Raw genomic sequence first — 12,074 nt, 5'->3', positions numbered from 1 at the left:
TTTTTTTTTTTTTTTTTTTTGGATACATCTCCTTAGGCAAGAGATGCAAAAGCAAAAATAAACAAGTAGGACTAGGTCAAACAAAAGTGCTTTTGCACAGGGAAGGAAACTATAAACAAAATGAAAAGGCAAACTACTTAATGGGAAAAGATGTTTGCAAATGATATATCCAATAAGGAATCACTATCCAAAATATGCAAAGAATTCATATATGAAGAAGAATTCTTTTTTCTTCTCAATATGAAGAAAAAAGCAATTAAAAAATGGACAGAGGATCTGACTAGACATTCTTTCAAAGACATACAGACGGACAACAGTCACATGAAAAAGATGATTAATGTGACTAACCATCAGGGAAATGCAAATCAAACCCACATTGAGCTATCACCTCATATCTGTCAGAATGGCAAAAAAATAAGAAATAACTGTGTTGGAGACAACATGGGAAAAAGAGAACCCTCACACTGTTGGTGGGAATGTAAACAGGTGCAGCCACTATGGAAAATAGTATGGAGATTCCTCAATACATTAAAAATAGAATCATTATATGATCCAGCAATTCCACTCCTAGGTGTTTATCTGAAGAAAACAGAAATATTAATTCGAAAAGATATATGCCTGTGTTCACTACAGCATTATTTATAATAGTTAAGATATGGAAAAAATCTAAAGTGAAAGTGAAAGTCGTTCAGTCGTGTCCAACTCTCTGTGACCTCATGGACTATATAGTCCATGGAATTCTCCAGGCCAGAATACTGGAGTGGGGAGCTGTTCCCTTCACAGGGGATCTTCCCAAACTGGATTGAACCCAGGTCTCCTACATTGCAGGGGAATTCTTTACCAGCCAAGCCACCAGGGTACCAACAAAGCTACCAGGGAAGCCCCATCTATCAATAAAAGAATCGCTAAAGAATTTATATATATATATAAAACTTCTTTATATATATACACAGAAATATTCAGATACAGATATAAAACTCAGAAAAAAAAAGAATGAAATTAGTGCCACTTTCTACAACATGGATGGACCAAAGGGTATGATGATAAGTGATATAAGCCAGAAAAAGACAAATACTATATCATTTCACTTATATGGGGAATCTACAAAAAACCAAGTGAATAAACATAATATATTAGTATAGAGAGAGAACAAACTGGTGGTTGCCAGAGAGGAAGGCAGTGAGAGGAAGAAAGAGACAGGTGAAGAAGATTCAGTTCAGTTCAGTTCATTTCAGTCGCTCAGTCGTGTCCGATACCTTGCGACCCCATGAACAGTAGCATGCCAGGCCTCCTTGTCCATCACCAACTCCCAAAGTCCACCCAAACCCATGTCCATTGAGTCGGTGATGCCATCCGACCATATCATCTCTGTCATCCCCTTCTCCTCCTGCCTACAATCTTTCCCAGCATCAGGGTCTTTTCAAATGAGTCAGCTCTTAGCATCAGGTAGCCAAAGGATAGCAGTTTCAGCTTCAACATCAGTCCTTCCAATGAACACCCAGGATTGATCTCCTTTAGAATGGACTGGTTGGATCTCCTTGCAGTATAAGGGACTCTCAGGAGTCTTCTCCAACACCACAGTTCAAAAGCATCAATTCTTCAGCGCTCAGCTTTCTTCACAGTCCAACTCTCACATCCATACATGACCACGGGAAAAACCACAGCCTTGACTAGACGGACCTCTGTTGGCAAAGTAATGTCTCTGTTTTTTAATATGCTATCTAGGTTGTCATAACTTTCCTTCCAAGGAATAAGCGTCTTTTAATTTCATGGCTGCAATCACCATCCGTGGTGATTTTGGAGACCCCAAAATAAAGTCTGATGCTGATTCCATTGTTTCCCCATCTATTTGCCACAAAGTGATAGGCCCAGATGCCATGATCTTAGTTTTCTGAATGTTGAGCTTTAAGCCAACTTTTTCACTCTCCTCTTTCACTTTCATCAAGAGGCTCTTTAATTCTTCTTCACTTTCTGCCATAAGGGTGGTGTCATCTGCATATCTGAGGTTATTGATATTTGTCCCAGCAAACTTGATTCCAGCTTGTGCTTCTTCCAGCCCAGCGTTCCTCATGATGTACTCTGCATAGAAGTTAAATAGGAAGGGTGACAACATACAGTCTTGACGTACTCCTTTTCCTATTTGGAACCAGTCTGTTGTTCCATGTCCAGTTCTAACTGTTGCTTCCTGATCTGCATACAGGTTTCTTAAGAGACAGGTCAGGTGGTCTGGTATTCAGAGTTGCAAAATAAATGAGTCATGGGTATGAAGTGTACAATATGGGGAATAAAGTCAACAGCTATGTGATACCTTCGTATGGTAACATATTATAACTAGACTTATCCTTACACTTAAAAATGTATAGAAGTATCAAATCACTGTGTGTGTAACAGGAATTAACATAGATTTACAGGTCAATTATATTTCAAACACAAACTCATAAAAAGGGGTCAGATTTGTGGTTATCACAGTCAGAGGTGGAGGGAGGGAGAATCAGATGAAGGAATGCAAAAGGCACAAACTTGCATTTATAAGATAATTAAGTACTAGGGACAAAATATACAAAACAGTAAATATAACTAACATTCCTGTATGTTATACATGAAAGTTGTTAGTAAGGGTAAATTCTAGGAGTTGTCATCACAAGGAAAAATATTCTTTTTCTTTCTTTAATCTTGTATCTGTATGAGATAATGAATGTTCACTAAACTTATTGTGATAATCATTTCATGATATATGTAAGTCAGATCATTATGCCGTATACCTTAAAATTATAGTTCAGTTCAGTCGCTCAGTCGTGTCCGACTCTCCGCGACCCCATGAATCACAGCACGCCAGGCCTCCCTGTCCATCACCAACTCCCGGAGTTCACTCAAACCCATGTCCACAGAGTCGGTGATGCCATCCAGCCATCTCATTCTCTGTCGTCCCCTTCTCCTTCCGCCCCCAACCTTTCCCAGCATCAGAGTCTTTTCCAGTGAGTCAACCCGTCGCATGAGGTGGCCAAAGTATTGCAGTTTCAGCTTTAGCATCAGTCCCTCCAATGAACATCCAGGATTGATCTCCTTTAGAATGGACTGGTTGGATCTCCTTGCAGTATAAGGGACTCTCAAGAGTCTTCTCCAACACCACAGTTCAAAAGCATCAATTCTTCGGCGATCAGCCTTCTTCACAGTCCAACTCTCACATCCATACATGACCACAGGAAAAACCATTGCCTTGACTAGACGGACCTTGGTTGGCAAAGTAATGTCTCTGCTTTTTAATATACTATCAAGGTTGGTCATAACTTTCCTTCCAAGGAGCAAGCGTCTTTTAATTTCATGGCTGCAATCAGCATCTGCAGTGATTTTGGAGCCCAAAAAAATAAAGTCTGACACTGCTTCCACTGTTTTTCCATCTATTTCCCATGAAGTGATGGGACCAGATGCCATGATCTTTGTTTTCTGAATGTTGAGCTTCAAGCCAACCTTTTCACTCTCCTCCTTCACTTTCATCAAGAGGCTTTTGAGTTCCTCTTCACTTTCTGCCATAAGGGTAGTGTCATCTGCATATCTGAGGTTATTGATATTTCTCCCAGCAATCTTGATTCCAGCTTGTGCTTCTTCCAGCCCAGCGTTCCTCATGATGTACTCTGCATATAAGTTAAATAAGCAAGGTGACAATAAACAACCTTGACGTACTCCTTTTCCTATTTGGAACCAGTCTGTTGTTCCATGTCCAGTTCTATCTGTTGCTTCCTGACATGCATACAGGTTTCTCAAGAGGCAGGTCAGGTGGTCTGGGATTCCCATCTCTTTCAGAATGTTCCACAGTTTATTGTGATCCACACAGTCAAAGGCTTTGGCATAGTCAATGAAGCAGAAATAGATGTTTTTCTGAAACTCTCTTGCTTTCTCCATGATCCAGCGGATGTTGGCAATTTGATCTCTGGTGCCTCTGCCTTTTCTAAAACCTGCTTGAACATCTGGGAGTTCACGGTTTACATACTGCTGAAGCCTGGCTTGGAGAATTTTGAGCATGACTTTACTAGCGTGTGAGATGAGTGCAATTGTGCGGTAGTTTGAGCATTCTTTGGCATTGCCTTTCTTCGGGATTGGAATGAAGACTGACCTCTTCCAGTCCTGTGGCCACTGCTGAGTTTTCCAAATCTGCTGGCATATTGAGTGCAGCACTTTCACAGCATCATATTTCAAGACTTGAAATAGCTCAACTGGAATTCCATCACCTCCACTAGCTTTGTTTGTAGTGATGCTTTCTAAGGCCCACTTGACTTCACATTCCAAGATGTCTGGCTCTAGGTCAGTGATCACGTTATCGTGACTATCTTGGTCGTGAAGATCTTTTTTGTACAGTTCTTCTGTGTATTCCTGCCACCTCTTCTTAATATCTTCTGCTTCTGTTAGGTCCATACCATTTCTGTCCTTTATCGAGCCCATCTTTGCATGAGATGTTCCCTTGGAATCTCTAATTTTCTTGAAGAGGTCTCTTGTTTTTCCTATTCTGTTGTTTTCCTCTATTTCTTTGCATTGATCACTGAGGAAGGCTTTCTTATATCTCCTTGCTATTCTTTGGAACTCTGCATTCAGATGCTTATATCTTTCCTTTTCTCCTTTGCTTTTCGCCTCTCTTCTTTTCACAGCTATTTGTAAGGCCTCCTCATACAGCCATTTCGCTCTTTTGCATTTCTTTTCCATGGGGATGGTCTTGGTCCCTGTCTCCTGTACAATGTCAGGAACCTCCGTCCAGAGTTCATCAGGGACTCTATCAATCAGATCTAGTCCCTTAAATCTATTTCTCACTTCCACTGTATAATCATAAGGGATTTGATTGAGGTCATATCTGAATGGTCTAGTGGTTTACCCTACTTTCTTCAATTTAAGTCTGAATTTCGCAATAAGGAGTTCATGATCTGAGCCACAGTCAGCTCCTGGTCTTGTTTTCGCTAACTGTATACAGCTTCTCCATCTTTGGTTGCAAAGAATATAATCAAAAATTATAGTAGTATATGTCAATTACATCTCAAACTGAAAGAAAAAAATATCTCTGAAATGTACTACGATTTTCTTGTGTTTCAACGTGTTATCCTTATACCATGACTTAGCAGAAATAAATAACACAATGAATAAAACAGACAAGACAAATAAAATAACACAACAAATAAAGACATTTCTGTTAACATTCAGCTTATTTTCAATGCTATACATCCACCATCAGTCTCCCAATTACACAATTATATGTTTCATTTTTAATCTCTGTGTATTATTTCTTTGGTCACATCTTCTGGAAGTATTCCTAGATCTCCCAAAACAAGAATTTCATGAGCAGATTGCTTGCTGAATTGAATTTAGTACCTCTCTATTTTGTTCATTCTCTTCTAATCAGGTTTAGAGTAAATGGGATTCTCTAGCCTGTATTTCCCATGAAAAATGCAAAAATATGAATAGGCAAAAAGTGAGATTTGGCCTACATTTCGCTATGAAGTCATCCCATTTACAATAATGTATATTCAATGAACTCAGTACATTTACTCAGTAAGGACTGATGCTAAAGCTGAAACTCCAATACTTTGGCCACCACATGCGACGAGTTGACTCACTGGAAAAGACTCTGATGCTGGGAGGGATTGGGGGTGGGAGGAGACGGGGACGACAGAGAATGAGATGGCTGGATGGCATCACCGACTCGATGGACATGAGTTTGAGTGAACTCTGGGAGTTGGTGATGGACAGGGAGGCCTGGCGTGCTGTGATTCATGGGGTCGCAAAGAGTCGGTCACAACTGAGAGACTGAACTGAACAGAACTGAGAGCTTTACAAGGGCTTCGCAGGTGGTACGAGTGGTAAAGAACATGTCTGTTAATGCAGGAGATGTAAGAGAGATATGGGTTCTATCCATGGGATGGGAAGATCCCCTGGAGGAGGGCATGGCTACTCATTCCAGTATTCTTGCCTGGAGAATTTCAAGGTCAAAGGAACCTGGGAGGTTACCGGTCAATAGGGTCACAAAGAGTCAGACACAACTGAAGCAACTTAGAACACATGCATGCAGAGTTGTACAAATCCAAGGTGGTGATCAGCAGCAGTACAGACTCATGTGAAGAGGCCAGGCTATACAGTCAGATAGTTTGCTCTTGTTTGAATTCAGATGTTGTGTGTGATAGCTCACTGACCTTAAGCAAGTTATCTGACTATATTTCACTTCCCAACAATAAAATGAGGCTGGCAATAATAGTGCCAATATAATAAGATTGTAGTGGAATCAAAAGGATAATCCAAGTATATTGCTTAAAAAAGAATATGGCACATAGTAAACTCCTAATAAATGTCATCTTTTATTATTAATCACAATCCCTCTCTATCCACTGGTCCCTTAATTCTTACCTAGAGTGTTTAAAATAAAAAGTCAACCACATGCTTCCCTGGTAGCTCAGCTTGTAAAGAATACGCCTGCAATGTGGGAGACCTGGATTCGACCCCTGGGTTGGGAATATCCCCTGGAGAAGGGAACAGCTACCCACCCCAGTATTCTGGCCTGGAGAATTCCATGGACTGTATAGTCCATGGGGTCACAAAGAGTCGGTCACAGCTGAGTGACTTTCACTCATGACTTCCACTCATGTATTACAGTACCTGAAATATAGAGGAGCAAGCATAGGAAGTTTGTTTCCTCTTGAACACAGTAGATCTGGTTCAACTATTGTTATATTATCTATATTTTTTTAACACCAAGAATTACAGGCTGTTGAGTAAAGGTATTAGAACAACCTCTAAAACTTGTAGTTATCTCTTCCTATTAAAAACGGACTGTGACACCCCAAACAAAGACCATGTTATGTACACATTCTGAAAGTTTGGAAACAGTCTTTTGAAAACTGCAGGGTGATAAATAAGCCCAGAAAAGATTTGTAAGCCAGATATAACTTTCTCAGGTTGAAGCTTAATCACACGTTCTCATTCTAAAAAGGAGATATGACTCAGCATTCATGTAAACAAGCATTTTTTTACCTAAACATCAGGCAGCCTTATCGTAATGGTGGATGTTTTCATCTTAGCAAAACTGGGTGGCCAACTGGAGCACTACAAAATTGTTTTCAGTATTTGTTTGTGAAGAAATCAATTGAAGTCAATGCCCAAGCAAAAGGAGTAGTATATCAAGATAGTTTAGATACAAAATCATGTAAAATTAACTTGAATCACTAACAAATGCCATTGTATTTCAATGAAATTTATTAATATTCACATAAGAATGTTTCTTAAAGGTTGATATTTTATATTCTTTAGCCATGCTTACAAATTTAGGAAAACAATACTATACGAATCATATAAAAATAAATCTGCCATTCTCACAAATATTTATCAACAAGAATATGAAGATTAATTTCTCTGATTCAAGGATTTAAATTTTCATCTTTTAAATCCTAGATCCATGACTTTTTCAGTTTGAATGATTCACAGCAAATGTAACAAAAGAGAACATAAATCACAATTTTTTGCGCTGACAGTTAAAATGGGGAATCCATCAGATTTTCTTAACATTTTCCAAATTTGATTCATTCTTTAAATTGCTAGGTTATTTTTCTATTGATATTAGGTCTAAATCATTTTTAAAAATCAAGTAATGCTCTATTTATTCCATGCCCTCATTCCTAGTAACTGAAGTCAAGCAACAGAACTTGTTTAAGAGTAATCTGAATACTTTTTTTTTAACCTTAAAACAAATATAAATTAACATTCAATGTGCAACCCTCACTTATCTTTTTAAAGAAATGTCTTTTTAAATAGTGTACTGTAGGGAGAGTGGATACATGTATACGTATGGCTGAATCCTTTTGCTGTCCACCTGAAACTACCACAACATTTTTAATTGGCTATAAGTTTAAAAGAAAATTAAAAATAAAATAGCTAGAAATAAAATAAACAGTGTACTATATTATATCTTGGTCTTCCCAGGTGGCACTAGTGGTAAAGAACCCACCTGTTGATGCAGGAGACATAAGAGAGGCAACATCGATCCCTGGGTTGGGAAGATCCCCTGGAGGATAGCATGACAAACCCACTGCACTATTCTTGTCCCATGAACAGAGGAGCATGGTGAGCTACAATCCATAGGGTCGCAAAGAGTCAGACATGAGTGAAGTGACTTAACAAAGCAGAGCACATTGTATATTAAGAGTGAATCTTTAGTACTACAAAGTGTGGGTTGCCTCTATACTAACAAGGCAAGACTTACAAAGCAGGTGTTCATACACTGATTTGTGACAAAAAGGGTCTACCTAACAATAAAAACACCCAGGTCCCCCACAAAAAAACCCCGGGGATTCTAATTTAGCAACTGCTGTTCAAAAGTATTCGAGGACAGCATTTATTAAAATCCAAACAGCTTCCTCTTAGTTATCAGTAAAACAAATATAAAATGTGTGCTACAATATATATCTTGGTCTGATTTGGATTAGTCAGAAGGTATTCAGGGAAAAATGAACATTTGGGCCAGTCTCTGACATATGGAATATTGTACTCAGGATACATTTATTCTACCAGTATTGTCTACTCAACCATAAACATGCTTTTGTGTTTTTTTTTTTTTATATTTTTTATTTCTAAAAAAGAATTTTATTAAAAAAGCACAAATGCAAAGAAATGAACAGAGGAAAATTTATGCGTCGAACCTGGACTGGTCACTTATGATAATATACATGCTACAATTCCATTCTCCCCAATCATTCCACCTTCACCCTCTCCCACAGAGTCCCAAAGACTGTTCTAAATGCCTATGTCTCTTTTGCAGTCTCTTATACAGGGTTCAGGTTACCATTTTTCTAAATTCCATATATATGCGTTAATATACAGTATTGATGTTCTTCTTTCTGGCTTACTTCACTCTGTATAATTGGCTCCAATTTCATCCACCTCATTAAAACTGATTCAAATGCATTCTTTTTGATGGCTGAGAAATACTCCATTGTGTATATGTACCAAAGCTTTCTTATCCATTCATCTGCAGATGGACATCTAGGTTGCTTCCATGTCCTGGCTATTATAAACAGTGCTGCAATGAACATTGGAGTACATGTGTCTCTTTCAATTCTGGTTTCCTCGGTGTGTATGCCCAGGAGTGCGATCATGCTTTTGAAACAATCAAACAGTTCCTAAGATCACTTTCCATCAGCACTGTGGAAAATGTGCTAACTGTAAAGCATTCTGGAATAACATTTTCTGCTCCGTAGGTGAAAACTTGGCTGGTTCTACAGGGTTCTAGCAGTTAAACTTTGGCATCTAAGACAAGTCTACCATCGGCAAGAGAGGTAACTGACAGCCTTCACATATCAATATACTGGTTTTCAATGCATGATTAACTCAGAATGACAAAAATCTGGATTAACTATGGTGGCTCAGACAGTAAAGAATCTGCCTGCAATGTGGGAGACCCAGGTTCGAACTCTGGGTTAGGAAGATCCCCTGAAGAAAAGATGATTACCCACTCCAGTATTCTTCCCTGGAGAATTCCATGGGCAAAGGAGCCTGGGGTTGCCAGGGGTAGCAGTCCATGGGATCACAAACAGTTGAACACAACTGAGCAACTGATCACTATTTTTCAAAAGTGTGAATGGTTATTTATATCACTGACTTGTATAAGTCAACTGAAAAAGATGAAAAATACATTCTTAATAACATCAAGGTTTATGCCTCTCCTACTATAGGGAATTAAATGCTTCCCCCAAAAATGACTAACTGTGGAAATGTTTAGGTGAATGAATCCAGTTGTGATTATCTCTTCAAATTCACTCTTCAGAACTTTCACCTGCACATCTTACTAGCCCCACTACTTAAGATTTTTCCGCATTATCTGACTATAAACATCTAGCCCATTCACAGAAGCTTTTCCTGACCTCTGGTTATTAGGTACTCCGAAGATATGATATCACACTTCTATAGTGCTGTTCACATATGTAACTGTATAACTGTCTGCTTAATTCTGTTTCCTCCTCCCTAGATGAGCAGCTATATGAAGGCAGTGGCAGCCCCTCCCTTCTTCCCTGAGTACCAAACGCTCCTGGACAGAGCCCACCAGACACAAATCCTCACACAGGTTGTTGATGGCTGTTAACTGTGAACACAGCCAGATTACAAAAAGTATGGGCATGACAGAATAGCAGCGTATCTATGCTCCCATCCTCAAAACAACTATCAACAGTGTGACAATTTTTAAAAGATATTTTTAAAAAATAATTTTGAAACACCTAAAGTTTCATCCTATCTTATCTTGCTCCTTTCCAAAAGTTATCTCTTGCTTCAGCTGATATGTATTTATATCAAAACACAAGTCCATGTGCCTGACACACAGTGAGGTCAAACAATACCAAAATGTCAGTTTGAAACAGAGAAAGGTTTATTGCAAGACCCTGAAAGCAAGTGGGTGGCTTATGCTCTAAAACCCTCAAATTAACAGAAAACTCTCAGCAAAGCCCTTTTCTAGGAAAGGTGAAGGAGGGGTATGTTTAGTTGTTGGAAACTTCTTGGTATGAGATCCTTCATTCTTGAGGTCAGGTCAGTTCAGTTTAGTCGCTCGTCGTGTCTGACTCTTTGAGATCCCATGGACTGCGGCACACTAGGCTTCCCTGTCCATCACCAACTCCTGGAGCTTACTCAAACTCATGTCCATTGAGTCCGTACTGTCATCCAACCATATCATACTCTGTCATCCCCTTCTCCTGCCTCCAATCTTTCCCAGCATCAGGGTCTTTTTCATTGAGTCAGTTCTTCGCATCAGGTGGCCAAAGTACTGGAGTTTCAGCTTCAGCATCAGTCCTTGCAATCCATATTCAGGACTGGTTTCCTTTAGAATGGACTGCAAGGAGTTGCAGTCCAGGAGACTCTCAAGAGTCTTCTCCAACACCACAGTTCAAAAGCTTCAATTCTTCGGTGCTTAGCTTTCTTTATAGTCCAACTCTCACATCCATACATGACTATTGGAAAAACCATAGCCTTGACTAGACAGACCTTTGTTGGCAAAATAACGTCTCAGCTTTTTCATATGCTGTCAAGGATGGTGATAACTTTTCTTCCAAGGAGCAAGTGTCTTTTAATTTCATGCCTGCAATCACCATCAGCAGTGATTTTGAAGCCCCATAAAATAAAGTCTCTCACTGTTTCCATTGTTTCCCCATCTATTTGTCATGAAGGGATGGGACCAGATGCCATGATCTTAGTTTTCTGAATGCTGAGTTTCAAGTCAACTTTTTCACTCTACTCTTTCACTTTCATTAAGAGGCTCTTTAGTTCTTCTTCGCTTTCTGCCATAAGGGTCTGTTCAAAGTTTTTGTTTAATTTAAACTGAATTTTTAAAAATTATTTCTTATTATTTAGAGTTCCAAATATGTTCTGTATACAAATATATTGTTAGATATATAATTTGCAAAAAAACATCTTCCAATATATTGCTGGCAGGCATAACAATTACTTTGAAATTTTTTTTTTACTTTTGATGAATTCCCAATTTATTGGTTTCATGGATTGTACCTTTTGTGTTGGATCTAAGTTGACAAAGATTTTCTGCTATGTTTCCTTCTAGAAGTTTTAGAGTTTTAGGTTTTATATTCAGACTCTAGTCCATTTATAATTAATTGTTTTATATGGTGGGGATCATAGACTGAAGATATTTTGGTACACAGATTTCTAAATGTTCTAGCACCATTTAATTGAAAAGACTACCAATTCTCCAAAGAGCTATATTTGCACATTTGTCAAAATCAGTTAACCAAATGTGTGTTGGTTTATCTTGGGATTTCCTGCTTTCCTTCTCTGATCTATTTGTCTATTTTTATGCCAATACTGCCTGTTTTCATTACTGTCTGTACCTTTGTTATACGACTTGAAGTCACAAAGCACTATACCTGTAACATTGTACTATGTTTTAATAGTTACTTTGGTTCTTCTGGATCCTTGGAATTTCAGTGTGAATTTTTTAATAGGCTTGCTGCTGCTGCTGCTGCTAAGTCACTTCAGTCATGTCCGACTCTGTGTGACCCCATAGAAGGAAGCCCACCAGGCTCCCCTGTCCCTGGGATTCTCCAGGC

The sequence above is a fragment of the Moschus berezovskii genome, chromosome 11, assembly GCF_049115385.1.
Source record: "Moschus berezovskii isolate FMDL1 chromosome 11, NW_MosBer_1.0, whole genome shotgun sequence".
Classification (NCBI taxonomy): Eukaryota; Metazoa; Chordata; class Mammalia; order Artiodactyla; family Moschidae; genus Moschus; species Moschus berezovskii.
Note: the sequence above shows the minus strand (reverse complement) of the source record.